General features: G+C 48.0%; 1 protein-coding gene across 5 annotated transcripts in view; it reads left to right on the top strand.

Annotated features, from left to right (window-relative positions):
• The window catches only part of NCOA1 (nuclear receptor coactivator 1), a 176,600-nt gene that overhangs the window by 44,356 nt on the left and 117,043 nt on the right, over positions 1 to 15,201 (top strand). For all 5 annotated transcript variants that reach the window (XM_065631320.1, XM_065631318.1, XM_065631319.1 and 2 more), the window contains exon 2: positions 8,968 to 9,136. The gene's annotated coding sequence lies outside the window, so the exon portion shown is untranslated. The remainder of the gene's footprint in view (positions 1 to 8,967; positions 9,137 to 15,201) is intronic.

Raw genomic sequence — 15,201 nt, 5'->3', positions numbered from 1 at the left:
GACTTGAGAGCTTTTGGACATAAATCTCATGATTATTTTGGCTCGGAGCAAGCTATGGATTAATTTGGCAAAATGTAGCGGGTGGGCACCTGTGGTGTTGGGTTGTGTGTGGATAGAAAAATGTTTCAGGTTTTGTTGGTTTGGGGATTTTCTTTTCTCCACTTAACCCTTGGAAAGTGGCGTCTGCTAAAGAGCTTCCAGAGTTATTCTCTCTGCAGGATCCTGCAGCAAGTTCAATGTTCTCCAGAGCTGATGACGGTCGAGTCACGGCAAGGGAGAGGTTTTGACTTGTGTGTTTTCCACTGCTTCTTAGGGGTGGAGCTGCTGGAAAGCAGCTCTGCAGAGAAGGACCTGGGAGTTCTGGTGGACAACAGGGTGACCATGAGCCAACAATGTGCCCTGTGGCCAAGAGGCCAATGGGACCTGGGGTGCATGAGGAAGAGTGTGAGCAGCAGGTGGAGGGAGGTTGTTCCTCCCGCTCTGCTCTGCCCTGGGGAGGCCCCATCTGCAGTTGTGTGTCCAGTTCTGGGCTCCCCAGTTGAAGAAGGACAAGGAATTACTGGAGAGAGTCCAGTGGAGGGACACAAAGATGCTGAGGGGTCTGGAGCATCTTTGTGATGAGGAGAGACTGAGAGAGCTGGGGCTGTTGAGCTGGAGAAGAGAAGCTGAGAGGGGTCTGCTCAATGGGATCAATATCTCAGGGTGGGTGTCAGAGGATGGAGCAGACTCTGGTCAGTGGTGCCCAACGCCAGGGTGAGGGGCAACGGGCACAGACTGAAACACAGGAGGGTCCATGTGAACATGAGGAGAAACTTCTTTGCTGGGAGGTGCCAGAGCCTGGCCCAGGCTGCCCAGAGCGGCTGTGGAGTCTCCTTCTCTGCAGACGTTCAAACCCGCCTGGACCGACCTGTGTGATCTGCTCTGGTGACCCTGTGTGAGCAGGTGGGTTGGACTGGGGGATCCCCAGAGGTCCCTTAGACCCCAACCAGGCTGCGATTCTGTGATTCTGCGCGTGGTCCAGCTGCCAGCAAAGTGCTGTTACGGCTTCACAGCACTTGGGAAATCCTGAGCTGGTTCAAAATTACAGCAATTGGCATAAATACCAAAATTGGGAACTCAGGGCTTTGCGTTGTGATGAGATGGGTGAATGAGGAATGAAGAAAAGCCAACAATGGTGTAGGAGATCTGTGGCAGGCGGAGCATTCATGGACATAGTAGATGTTGTGGTGACCTGCTGAAAGTTCTTTTCTACTTGGTGTTGAAGACATAAATACAGCTTTTCCTTTCTGTTGAGCTCAACAACTCTTCATCTTGGCTTATCATCCTTGGAGGGGTTTAAAAGATGTACGGATGAGGCTCTTAGGGATGTGGTTTAGTGGTGGACTTAGGTTGTGGTTGTACTCGATGGTCTTAAGGGTCTCTTTCAACCAAAATGATTCTATGATTCTATCTCCTTGCTTGTCTCTCAGTGGGTCAACCCCCACCTTTGGTGGCATGTGGCAGTGAAATTCAGCCTGTCTTCTTCAGTCCTTCAAATATCCCCACGAGCAACTGCCGGACAGTTGGTCAAGACCGGCAGAGTTGAACAACGTGCCATAAAATGCGGCTGCTGCTGCTTTGCACCAACCTTGGAGCTACTTGTGCCTCTCTCCTGTCCCTCAAGAGCTCCAGCAGCAAATGAGCCCAGATGTTTCCACCTGGAGCTGCCCTAGGCTGGACTTAGCAAAGCCTGGCAGGGCTCCTAAGCTGGGCTCCACCATGGGCCTCTCCGGTCTTGCCGGAGCACCTCGGGCTTTGGGAACCGGCAGGTTAATCTTGATCTCTGACAGTAGGAGCAGATGGAACTTTAGTATTCGTGTTGCCTGTCGTTACCGATTGCCTAAACGAACCAACGCGATCAATTGCTCCTTCAGATTTCTTTTAAAGCACATTTTACGCTTTCTGCTTTTCAGTTAAAGCCCCGCAGTTTCATCTGGGAGGAGCGAGATCCCTGCAAAACCTGGCACGCGTTCAAAACCTCCGAAGTACAGAAAGCTGTTTATTAAACTTCCTCGCGGGTAGATAAGACAACTCGCTTTACTGGAACAAAGTTAATTTTTTTTCTTTTTTTTTTTTTTTTTCCTGAGGTCTTAGTTGTGTAAAATTATTCTTTCCAAATACAGTGATTGTTTTTCTGACCTTTTAATTTGCAACAGCGAACTGGCAAACAGATTTAGCCCTCTTGCAAAAGGGCTTTTCTCTCCATCTCCTGCAACACTTACTTGGTTTGGGGTATAAATCAGGCAGTAGTACATGAAAAAGTAGATAAGGAGGGAAAACAGGCTTTCCAGATGCCCAAAAATGTGTGTAAGTTCTTAAGCAAAATCAAATTTAAAGGGAACCTGAAAGATTATTTTCATGGGGAGGGGAAATGTAGTGAGAATTAGCATTGAATTGAAGCTGTTGCCTGTTGTCCTTACTCCAGGGAGATTAAATATCTCTTTTAAAAATGCAGCACTTACACTGGCCCGGCAGTTTGGAGCTTGGAGGAGCTGCAAAAAAATATTTGGTGCTGCACGTTACTTGTCAGCGGGCAGAGAAGGAAGGTCCTTGGGGAGGCTCCTGCAACCCCTCTAACAAAGCTGCTCTTTTTTAATATTGCTTTGTCGTCTGCCCTTTTTATATATAGGACGGCAATGAAAAACAATAAATAAATTATGCATTTTGTCAACATACAATAAACACTAAATCCCTCCCAACTCCTTTCCGCTTGCTTTTTGTAGTTGAGTATAATTTATTAGCTTGGATTACTTAGGCTAAATGGAACAAACTCACAGTTGACGGACAGGAGAGGATCCTACGGTCACAGCGTAGGCCAGGCTTGGCCAAACCCACGGTTATCTCCACGTTGTAGGTCCATCAAGCGAACAGAGTGATGCTGTTCCTGCTCCTGCCTCCACGGCCCCTTGTTGGTGCATTTTAATATTCAACAGCCGCCGATAAAACATCGAGAGCCTTAAGTAAGATATGACAAGGGAGATAGTGAAGGAAGGATGGTTCACATACTGAACCACTTCAAAAGCGGCTCGGTCCGTCACGGACTGGGTGAGAACTTGGCTGCAAAGTGATTATGCCCCATAGGTCCATGGCCGAAGCTGCAGGAGAAAGCACATGACTTGGAAAAATGATTGGAAAATGTCGTAGGAAGCTAAAGATGAAAGGTTTGAGGTGAGAACTCGCTGGGGTGGAGGAGGGCAGGATGTGTCTGCTGATCGCTGGGATGTCTGAAATGGTTTAGTGGATATATTTGACTCAAAAATATATTAGCAGTTGACCTTGAGCCTAAACACCGTGGTAGATTTTATCTTCCTTACGCTCTGCGCTGATTTTTCAGGAGGTCATCTGGTCTGAACCTTGCTCAAAGCAGCTTCAGAGGACGTGCTTAACGAGATCACGGATAACCCACCTCTTGCCCTCAGCTTCAACCGTTGAAACCCACGTTCCGATCCGCCGACTTGTACGGGATATTTCTCCTTTCTACGTTGGTGGGTTGTGGGGAACAACGCAATTTGATACTTCGTTGGGGGGGAAAACATGAATACGCTCAAATCGCTTCAAACCATTCAGTGGAAGTTGTCAATAGTTTGAGGAAAAAATGCTGAATACAGGATTTGGAAAGAAAACAAAAGAGCAAAGGTCATCAGTCAACACAAGCTTCAGTGAAAGGGCTTGGAGGTTTTAATGTTGAAAATCTCTCAGTGCATATGCCTACTAATTAAAAGGCTTGCTGATGAAAGGGAAAAATATCCTTGGCTGTTGATGTATAGAATCTATGGGTACTTATTACTTTTATCTGTCCTCCAGATCTCTCTGTATCTTAAACTGAAAGCTTGCGCGTAATAGCACTTGTGAAGTGTCTTTTATGATTGCCTCGAGGCGGTGAGTTTTGGAAAGGAAAGCCAAGATCCAACTCCTTTAGCTTCTCACTGTGATTTCTGGACGACAGGTGGTGGTCTGCAGACAGATCGCATGGTAAAGACCTGGGAAAGCTCAGCAAGATCTTCATATATGGTTGAGGAGAAGCAACCAGGTGGGACATGGGAGAGCTGGAGGGGATGGAGTGGTTCTGCCAGGGAGTTGTGTCTGGAAGATCTTGGGCGCTCTCTGAATGAAGCATGTGTTTCTGCTGCCTCTCAAACCCTCTTTCTGCTGCCGATGTGGGCCCAAATCATCTGGTGGCCTTGGACCAGCATCGTCCTGCTGCCGCTTGTGCAACTTTGCTGCAGTCCGGGAGTGATTCCAGGGCTGCCTGAAAGCTGCACGTGGTTCAAAGGCCACGGTTTCACCATCTCTGGAAAAGAAGAGGTTGCTAATAGTATCTAATATGATCATGAGAAGCTGTAGGACCTGCCTGAGTTCAGCTGTCTTTAAAAGAGTGGGTTGAGGTCCCACGTTCAGGAGTTTTCAAGCACATGGCTGGTGCAGCTGGTGCTGCAGGGAGCTGCACTGGGGAGCCCTGCGCGGTTGGTGGCCCCACCAGCCCTGGGGTCCAGTCCTGAGGACAGTTTGCTCTGCTCTGAACTGAGAATATAAGAACAGCGCTGATGGATCTGCACCCAGTTTCTAAACGCAGAGATTCCATAAGGACATGAGAACTGGGCAGGCCCTGCACGACACTGTCCCAAACTCTCCAGCCTTTGATCATTCAACATCTCCAGGACTCTCAGCCAGAAACAGAATCACGGAATCATTTTGGTTGGAAAAGACCCTCAAAATCATCGAGTCCAACCGTTCCCCCAGCCCTGGCACTGCCCCACGTCCCTGAGAACCTCATGTCCGTCTGTCCAACCCCTCCAGGGATGGTGACTCCAGCACTGCCCTGGGCAGCCTGTTCCAATGCCCCACAGCCCTTTGGGGAAGAAACTGTTCCCCACATCCAACCTCAACCTCCCCTGGTGCAACTTGAGGCCGTTTCCTCTGCTCCTGGCGCTTGTTCCTGGGGAGCAGAGCCCGACCCCCCCTGGCTCCAAGCTCCTTTCAGGCAGGTCAGAGATCAGAAGGTCTCCCCTCAGCTCCTGTTCTCCAGCTGAACCCCCAGCTCCCTCAGCCGCTCCCATCACACTTGTGCTCCAGCCCCTCACCAGCTCCGTTCCCTTCTCTCAACTCGCTCCAGCACCTCAAGGCCTTTCTTGGCGTGAGGGGCCCAGAACTGCCCCCAGGATTGGAGGTTTGGCCTCCCCGGTGCCCAGCACAGGCCGGTCACTGCCCCGGGCCTGCTGGCCATGCTACGGTGTCCATCTTCTTAGTGCCCATCGTGGGTGTCTGCTCTGTGACATGACCCATCTTCCCTTCAGCTTGCACAGACATTTAGAACACACGGCATCCTGCACAGGGAGCTAAACCACTTATCCAGGTCACGTGTGAAGAAATCACTGTCTCCTCTTTGGTTTTGGACTTGCCACCTGCTGCTTTTATTTCTCGCCCCCTTGTTCTTGCACTGAGCAGGCTGCTCCTGTGTCCCTCCTCTGCTCCGTCTCGCCTGCATCGGGAAGGGTCTCTGCTCCTCGTTCGTGTCTGGTGATAAAGCCGCGCAAGGTCTTTGGTTTGTAGTCACGTTGGTAAAAGCTCCGGATCTCGTGTCCTGGGCTTTGTGCAGCTCTCGGAGTCGCCGTGAGGCCGCGTTGCGGCAGCTCCTTCTGGGACCGGGCACGTCATTAATGATGATCGAGTTGTATTTTATGACTTGTTGCTCGGCCAATTGTTAATGTGTTTAATATATTCCATGGTATGTAATGTAGTTCTAGTTACTCGAGAAATCATACTTTACAAAGTTAAGTGATTTACCGAGCGCTAAGTACGTTGCATCAGAGCTATTACAGTTTGCAGCCAATCTCCTCGTCTTAATAAAAACACACACGATTGATTTAAGTCCTATGTGTCGATAGACATCACCTATTTACTTCCTATAACTCCTAATTAGATTTCATACCAGCATTTTCCTTTTCTTCCTGGGATGTCGGCTGGACCGATAGCTCATTATTAGCCTGGTCATCCTGCTCACACGTTTAAAATATCGACACCACAGTGTGTCCTCCGATGCTCTGAAATCTCCAGAATTGACTTGCAAGAAGCTACGATAGATGGTCCAGAGTCGGGTTTTTTTAAATTCTTTTTAATTTTTTTTATGTCCAGTTCTTTTAAATCCCCCGGGATGCAGTTGAAGATCCCCTGATTTAAAACCAAGCAGCTCCGCTCGTCGTTGTTTCACATCTGCCTGCGTTGCTGCTTGGAATAGAAAATGTTTCCTGTGGCATGACTGGACCATCTGGTTTCTTTCTTAATTAATGAACAGAAATATTTGTTGCATTCTGCTGCGGTTCCTATAATATTGCTGCTGGTTGCTCTGTTTCTGTTCCAGCCGTTGCTGGAATTTGCTGTTCCTGGGTAATTTTTATAACCTGATATGGTCAAACCTGTGAATATTGTGGTTCCTCTCGTTTCGTTTTGCTTCTCTTGCCATTTCATATCACTAGATTTCTGATGTATTTTAATACGCCAACAGTTTACTTTTTCTTCTGTTTGCTTTATATATTTTTTAAAATTCTGATTATTGCTTTCCTTTTCATGAGAGACAGGTTGAGAAGAGTTATTTTATTGTTTTAAAACAGGAACATCTTCCCTTTTTTAGTTTGGGGAGCTTCATTTCCCCCAGAAACACACCTTGCCCTGGGAATCTGGAAACATATTCTTAAAGTTTCCATTATTATTATTTATGTTTTGCTGTTCTAACATTCCTTAGCATCATTTTGTCTAATTATTGTAAGGGTGGTGAAAGCAGCTGGGACATGTATATTATTTATATTATTTAGAAATTATAAATCCGTCTCCTACTGGTAAAATACAACTTTCAGACTGGAAGCCTGAACGATACAGCAGTTTGTGCATCTTTTGTGTTTGTTTCTGTGCACGTGTGCAGAAAAACGGATGCTCAACAAGGCAGGTGTCCCATGTCCCGGCGGGACGTGCCCCTGTCGCTGGATGTAGATCCGTAAACTTCTGGAGCTGGGCATTGCTGGCACCTTGGAGACGATGCTGCCATCTGAGTTTTCCTCCCTCCTTTTGCCTACTTGATTTTTCCTGAATAAATTGCAATGAATGACCTATAGGAATTGCTGGAGAGAGTCTGGCGAAGGGACACAAAGATGCTGAGGGGTCTGGAGCATCTTTGTGATGAGGAGACACTGAGAGAGCTGGGGCTGTTGAGCTGGAGAAGAGAAGCTGAGAGGGATCTGATCAATGGGATCAATATCTCAGGGTGGGTGTCAGAGGATGGACCAGACTGTTCAGTGGTGCCCAACGCCAGGGTGAGGGGCAACGGGCACAGACTGAAACACAGGAGGGTCCATGTGAACATGAGGAGAAACTTCTTTGCTGGGAGGTGCCAGAGCCTGGCCCAGGCTGCCCAGAGCGGCTGTGGAGTCTCCTTCTCTGCAGACATTCAAACCCGCCTGGACCGACCTGTGTGATCTGCTCTGGTGACCCTGCGTGAGCAGGTGGGTTGGACTGGGGGATCCCCAGAGGTCCCTTAGACCCCAGCCAGGCTGGGATTCTGTGATTCTGTGACTCTTGTCTTGCTAATGACGGATGCATTATTAGATTGATGTTCTAAAGACTGTGTCCATGCAAGTAATTTCTTTTGTGATAGCAGGAGCGGTGATGGGGACAAGCAGGTTTCTTCCCTCATCTGGTTCTGGTTCTTCCCTCATCTGACTTGAGATGCTTGGATTTGGAGGTATAAAGTTAACCCAATAATCCTAGTAACAATGAGAGAGAAAGAAAATAGAATCATAGAACCATTTTGGTCGGAAAAGACCCTCAAGATCATCGAGTCCAACCGTTCCCCCAACCCCAGCACTGCTCCATGTCCCTGAGAACCTCATGTCCGTCTGTCCAACCCCTCCAGCATGGTGACTCCAGCACTGCCCTGGGCAGCCTGTTCCAATGCCCCACAGCCCTTTGGGGAAGAAATTGTTCCCCACATCCAACCTCAGCCTCCCCTGGCGCAACTTGAGGCCGTTTCCTCTGGTCCTGGCACTTGTTATATGGGAAAAATTTACTTACTTTTTCATTAGAATTCAGGCAGCTCATCACAATACGAAGAGCTCTATTTTATGAACTTAGTGTTTTCAACAAAGCTTCCAAAGCATTTTGAAGCCACAGATTAATTTATATATTAAGCATTCAGCTGGAGAGGAACAAGGTTCAGGCCGGTCTGATGTACAGGAGAGGGGGGAGCTGGAGAAAATGGTCATATTGTGGTCTAGGTGTCTTTTTATGGCATACCTATGTCAGGATAGAAATAATTACGCTTATCTCAGGTTCAGAGCTACCTGGCGTGTCGAGGGTGATGCAGAAAATCTGCGGAAGGGGAGGAACCAGAGAAATCCCCTTGATCCAGTTCTAGCTTATGCTCAATAACATGAGCAATTTACTCCCGGTGTGTTTGTGAGGCAGGGAAGGATCTGATTATTTTGGGTTTTACGTGTTCCCTGGTGCTCTGCAACCTCTTGGCTGCAAACACCAGCTCTCATTTTCTGGTGGCAGTTTGTTACCTCCCGTGTTGTGTAGATGCCGTCTCGCTATGGCAGATTTGCTGCTCGATCTGTGTTTTTCTGGAGGGTGATCTTTATTTCTTCGGAGTGGCATTGGGAGGGGAGAATTAAAAAAAAAAAAAGTATTAGTTGGAGTATTAAGCTTTCATTTGCTTTATTTCCCCAGGTAGCTTAAAGCTTGAAGAACCTTGATGAGTTATTTTCCAATGAAATAAAAAAGACACCTTGCAATTGATAGTATTGAGATGGTTGGCTGTGAATTAATAGTTGCGAATTAACAACGTTGCTGGTTTTCTACTGAAAATTGCATTGTATGCATAACAGTTCAGAAATATCAATGAAAGACAGTGCAAATAAAGTATTTTTTCCTCCGCAGGACTCAGTGATTGATGCTGGTCCCCCGTCAGAAGAGCTCAGGTGAAGACGGCCCATGGAAGGTCGACGCCTGCATTTGCCGAGGCTTTAGGAACCCCTCATTTTCCCGTTTAATTAACCGAAGAATCCCATTTTTCCCATGAACCATCTTTCACCTCGGGAAGACAGAGGTAAGGTTGCAAGTCTCTGTGTCTTCTTTCCTCCAGCAGAAAATATTTCAACCTGTCGGGGAGGTGTTTTTTGCTGGAGCACCTCTTGATGCGAAATGAATTACTGGCACTGCTGAAAGCAAAAGTCACTCGTTTTTCTCTGTCCTTGGCATCCTTTGGGTTGTTTTTCGTCCGTGAGCTGTGCAGTCACTCTGCATTACATTCGTAGCTACGAGAGCTGTTTTCGAAGCTCGTAAAGATGGAATTATTGCCTGAATCGACTGCGCTTTCTCAATATGTTTTGCAAAAGGGAACAGCTAATTGCTGCGCCGGCAGAATGGTATGCGAAGGATTTGTGCTAAAGAATAATACCGGGTTTTGGTAAATCGGTGCTATGCTGTAGGCTGGCTCGTGGGGTTGCTCAGGTGAATTCAGTCCGTAACTAGAGAATTTTTAAAGTCACAAACTTGGGAAATCACAATGTTTTATGGCAAGGGCTAACAGAATTTCCAGAGCAAGAAGCGTGTGCTCAGCATCCTTATAGCTCTTACTAGCTGATGCGTGTAACAACTCCAACACTTCTGTGGTCTGCCCACAGGATAGATTTAGAAATGAACAAAACGGTAAAAAAAATAGCAGTTGGATAAGGGGTTGGCTGCAGCTTCTGCGTGACTGTGGGATTTGCAGCCTCGCTCTGCCGAGACCAGGAGAATTTACCACTGTGGACCATGAGTATGCAGGACAGAGGACCTGTACCCTGCTCATTCCCCCGGAAAACCAGCTTCTAACCGACGTGCTGTAGGGCAAAAATTGCATATATCGCTACAGCTGCTTTTTTGTGATGAAATTTGATATTGCTTGGATCACAGTTCCCTGTCTGAGATAGCTGGTGTTGCAAGAAACTTTGGCGTCGGAGCTGGTTTTGGCTGGAGCGCGATGGAAAATGGGATGTTTTCTGCTGGACTGAGCGGGGCTTGTTCCTGTGCGGTGTAAATACTGGTCCCAGTAAGATACTGGTGGTGTATGTCCTCCTTTGGCTACCTGGTTACTGTCCCCGAGTCGCCTGCTTCTCTAGACTGAGGTGGGACGATCGGTGGTGGCTTGGAGGTGTTGGTGCCTTGTTGATGGCAGGAATGGCTGTAAAATGTGGAAATAATATCGGTTCTGTATTGCCGTGTGCTGTCCCAAGTGTTAGGTCGGAGTCACCCGGGCGGAGAGGAGCTGGTGGTAAGAAACCAGCAGAGCCCCAGTCCACTGCTGGGAGAGCTGCTCAGAGTTAATTATTAAACCGATAAACGCTTGGATTCAGGATTTTTCACCACAAAAAGATCACCTTTCCCTCTGGACATAACAGCTCCTTTTTGGCTGGAAGCAGATAAGCTGTTATCACGCAAAACCAAAATAAAAATTGGCTCCTGCGGCTCTTAAGATGCCTTTATTTTTCTCTCCGGTATCTGGCCAAGTTCAGCTTTTGCAGAGGTCGCCTCGTGGCACGGTGGTGGGTTCTCCCTGCTGCCGACCTGATTTCCAGCCACTAATTAATACCTGCCCAGGCCGGGAGCTTGCAGACCGAGGTTCTCAGGCTGGAGTGTGCTGTACGCAACTTTTCTTCTTTATTTCCTCCTTTTTTTCCCCCCTCTCCAAAGCAACGAGGACAAATTGTGCTCCCAGGCTTTACCTGAGACATCTCTGAACGTCAGGCAGCTTGATGGATACAGCCCAGGCACGTCAAGAGTTAAATATCTGTGAAATTGGAGATCGTTGCAGGGAGGAAGAGTGAGTTCTAGATTAATTTTAAGGGTGAGGTGCCTCCTCTGCTGCTCTGGATTTCCCCTAATTTAGGGGACTGATGATGGGGCTCCCACCTTCATCCCACCTGGCACCTCCCGGCCTTTCGTTTTTTTTTTTTTTTTTTTTTTTTTTACTCCCCATCTGTCTTATTAAATTTCATTCTTTCCTCTAGCAACTGGATTTCATGCCAAGCCAAAAAGTCCAGTCGCTGCGATTTTGTTCCCAACCCCTTTATCCTACGACGGGGCTTTGAGATGAAAAAATGTAAACGCGATCGCCCTCCCCCACCCTAACCCTGGGGCTTTGCTGAGCCGAAACTCCTTCTTTATTCCTTAAAGATCATATTCCTTCCACTTTAAATAGATTTTCTGCTGCTAACAGCGTTTTCGAGGGTTGCAACACTATAAACGGTATCTCGTGAGAGGTATTTGCCATAGGTGCGTTTCCTTGAAGTCGTAACCTCTGCCTGGCCGGTCCCTGTTCCCGGGGCTGCTGGTGGGGTGGGGAGGACACAGATGACAGGTTTGGAAGTCACCGTGCTCCCAAATTATCTGTTCTTCTACCTCTTCTGTTAGTTTTAGAGAGGGATGTCGTTTCAGCCGTGTATTTGAAACGGTCTGCTGATCCAGACGAAGACACACGCAGCACTTCCGGGGACTTCAGAAGAAGAAATCCCAGGCTTGTCTCCCCATGGATGAATTAAAGCCACTCCTGAAGCTTTGCTTTTAAAACACAAAGAGCACAAACCAACCAGGAGCCTCCCCGGTACCCACTGGAAGAGGCTCCAGCAATATCGCGTGGGGTTTTTTAAGAAGAAAAGTTAGAACGACCACGTGGAGGCCCCCAAACACATTTCTTTTCATATTTGTCGTGCAGATGTTCTAGCCAGCTGCCACTAGCAAAAAAAGTTTCGATTCAAAGCATTCGCCCTGTGTGAGGTGTTTGAGTCTTAACTGAGTCTCCCCTTCCTGTTTTGTTTTCCTTTGGTCTCTTGGTTCTGCTGGAGTCCTTGTTCGCATGATGTTGAAATACCTTTCTGTTAGACGTTTGTATTTTCGAGGCACCCGCGCCTTGCTGAAGACAAAAGTTTCAAGCGTATGTTGAGAAGAAAACAGCTGATGGGATTTCAGGGTCCGCTGGTGACTTCGGCTCTTCCGTGTGACATTAAGAACTGTTTTCATAGGGAACTGGTTGTAGTTTCACATCTGAGAGCTCTTTCTGTTCCTTTTTTTCTAAAAATACCATTAGATGCTCTTGTTTTCACGCAGAAATCCTACAGTTGGACAGTGAGATCGGGTGCTTTGTTTATACAGAAAGTATTTGAGACGCCTCTTCCATCAACTTTTGGTGTTTAGTTCCTTCAAAAAATTAAAATGTCTAAGTAAGGATGGGGTGATCTTCCATTAAACATTACTTAGATTAGATCTATTGTGTTTTAATACCCAGATTGTGGTTTTGCTTATCTTTTGGAACAAGCCACCTCATCCATTTGCCTTTGCTACTCTTAGAAATTTTAAGCAAATGCAGCTACGCAGTGATCAATTTATCGTCACCTTTGGTGTGTTCATCATTAATACAGGTTGTAACCCCTTCCTCCACGTCTGCGGTGGTGTGTACGTCATTAATACAGGTTGTAGCCCCTTCCTCCACGTCTGTGGTGGTGTGTATGTCATTAATACAGGTTGTAACGCCTTCCTCCACGTCTGTGGTGGTTCGTTCAACAGCAGAATCTTAACTCATCGTTGTCTCCAGCCCCACCATGTTGGTGGCTCTTGTTGTGCCGAGGAAACGAGGTGGAAACGTGATTGTGTCTTGGCCGAGCAGGATCGTCATCAGCATCCAACAGGACAGTCGATGATGCCGGGTGTGTTAAATGGCTTTTTAATCTGCTGGGTTCTCTGCTGCCCTCGAGGAATTTCTGCTTCCTGGGCCACAAAGATGATGTATCGCTTAATTGAAAATCACACTCAAGCGAGTCCGTCGGTTTTCAGGATTTAACGATTTGCTGTTCTTTGCCTAATGCAGTATTTGCTGCGCAAGCCTTTCCTGTGGATGTGAGGTTATAAATCGGTGCCTATTTACTTTCTTTCATTGTTTTAGCTATTCTGGTACCTTTTGTCAGTTTGCGGTAGCTACTGCTCTGCCCTTCTCAAGGGCAGCTCTTCGGTGTCGGGCTTCCCGCTGGCTGGAGCTGAGACACCAGCCGTGGCAGATTCTTCCTGCAGGACACAACTGTGGTCGCTGCCTCCGTAAGCCGGAGAAGTACGAGAAGTTCCGCCTTGGTTTTGTTCATAGAAGATGTTCCAGAGGTTGGCAGGACTAGAGTCGTCGAATCACAGGATGGTTTGGGTGGGAAGGGACTGTTAAAGCTCGCCCAGTGCCCCCCCTGCCATGAGCAGGGACATCTGCACCAGCTCAGGTTGCTCAGAGCCCCGTCCAGCCTGGCCTGGGATGTCTCCAGGGATGGTTCATCCACCACCTCTCTGGCCAACCTGGGCCAGGCTCTCACCACCCTCAGCACAAATAATTTCTTCCTCATGTCTGGCCTGAATCTCCCTCTTTTAGTTTAAAACCATCACCCCTTGTCCTATGGCAACAGGCCCTGCTCAGAAGTCTGTCCCCATCTTTCTTCTCGGCCCCTTTTAAGTCCGGAAAGGCCACACTAAGGTCTCCCTGGAGCTTCTCCTCTTCCCTTCTCTTCTCTTCTCTTCTCTTCCCTTCCCTTCCCTTCCCTTCCCTTCCCTTCCCTTCCCTTCCCTTCCCTTCCCTTCCCTTCCCTTCCCTTCCCTTCCCTTCCCTTCCCTTCCCTTCCCTTCCCTTCCCTTCCCTTCCCTTCCCTTCCCTTCCCTTCTCTTCTCTTCTCTTCTCTCTTCTTTCTTCCTCTCCTCCTCTCCTCCTCTCCTCCCCTTCCCCCCAGGCTGAACCCCCCAGCTCTCTCAGCCTGTCCTCCCAGCAGAGCTGTTCCAGCCTCGGGTCATTTCTGGGGCTCCTCTGGCCCCTCTCCAGCAGCTCCATGTGTGTCCTGTGCTGGGGACCCCAGAGCTGGACCAGCACTGCAGGGGGGTCTCACCAGAGCGGAGCAGAGGGGCAGGATCCCCCCAAACCTGCTGCTCACGGGGCTGGGGACGCAGCCCAGGACACGGGTGGTTTCTGGGCTGCCAGCGCACATGGCCGGGTCATGGCCAATGTCTCACCCCAGCACCCAAGTCCTTCTCCTGGGGCTGCTCTCCATCCCTGCAGCCCCAGCCTGGACCGATACTGGGGTTGCCCCGACCCAGGGGCAGGACCTTGCACTTGGCCTTGTTGAACCTCATGAGTTTCACGTGTGGCCACATGTTGAGCTCATCAAAGTCCCTCTGGATGGATCACGTCCCTCTAATGCATCAACTGCACCACTCGGCTCGATGTCATCTGCAAACTTGCATGAGCATCAGCACCCTGGCTGTGTTTTTGGGGTGATATTTCTCCATTCCGGAGGTTTTTTCTTCTGTCTGAAGGCTCTTGGATGGGTTGAAACCATCTGGGGACGGTGAGTTGAACCCTGCAAGAGGCAGGTTCTGCTCCAGGGTGGTTCCAGCCATCGCTGCAAAGCTGCAGCTTCTGGGGAAAGCAGCGTGATATCTGCAAAGGGAGGTCCTTTTATCTTCTAAAAATAACAAAGAAACCTGCTTAGACCTGCCTTTTTGTTTGTTCCCTCACTTTTGATCTTGTCTTTGAAAGAGGAAGATGTGAGATGGGTTAAACCCTTAGTAAGGACTATTTGTGCTTTCAGTTGGAGGAGTCTCTTTTATCTTCCAGTTATCGCTAAGAACATTTTTCTCGAGCTGATGGGAGTTGTGTAACCGCTTGTCAATAACTCAGGAGAGTGGTGAGAACTGTTTCTGGTAAACTTTTCAAGAGATAAACACAAAACCCCAAAGCCACCGCTTGGCTGACAAAAAGCGAGAAGAATTTTGCTGGCGTTTCTTTATTTCCGCGCTGAGTTGGTGGTGAGTACGTTCCACCGGCGCCAGGGAGGTTTTGCTAAATTTGCGGCTCCGTTTGCTTCTCAGAAAGAAAACTATCGATATCTAGTTCCTGTGGTTTGAAGATGAAGGTTATATGCGTTAAAACACACACACGCGCCTACTGCCATCAGGAAAGGACCGAAATTTAAAGTATTTCCTGGCAGTTTCACCCAAATACTGGTTTAAATTGTTATTTACTGTTGAGTTGGTATTGTGAGCTGGAGGGAGCGGCGTCATGTACAGTAATATTTTCCAAAAAACTATAATAGTGGTAAATAATTTTCATTA

This window comes from Caloenas nicobarica, chromosome 3 (genome assembly GCF_036013445.1).
Source record: "Caloenas nicobarica isolate bCalNic1 chromosome 3, bCalNic1.hap1, whole genome shotgun sequence".
Lineage (NCBI taxonomy): Eukaryota > Metazoa > Chordata > Aves > Columbiformes > Columbidae > Caloenas > Caloenas nicobarica.
Note: the sequence above shows the minus strand (reverse complement) of the source record. Positions and strands in the feature narration are given on the sequence as shown.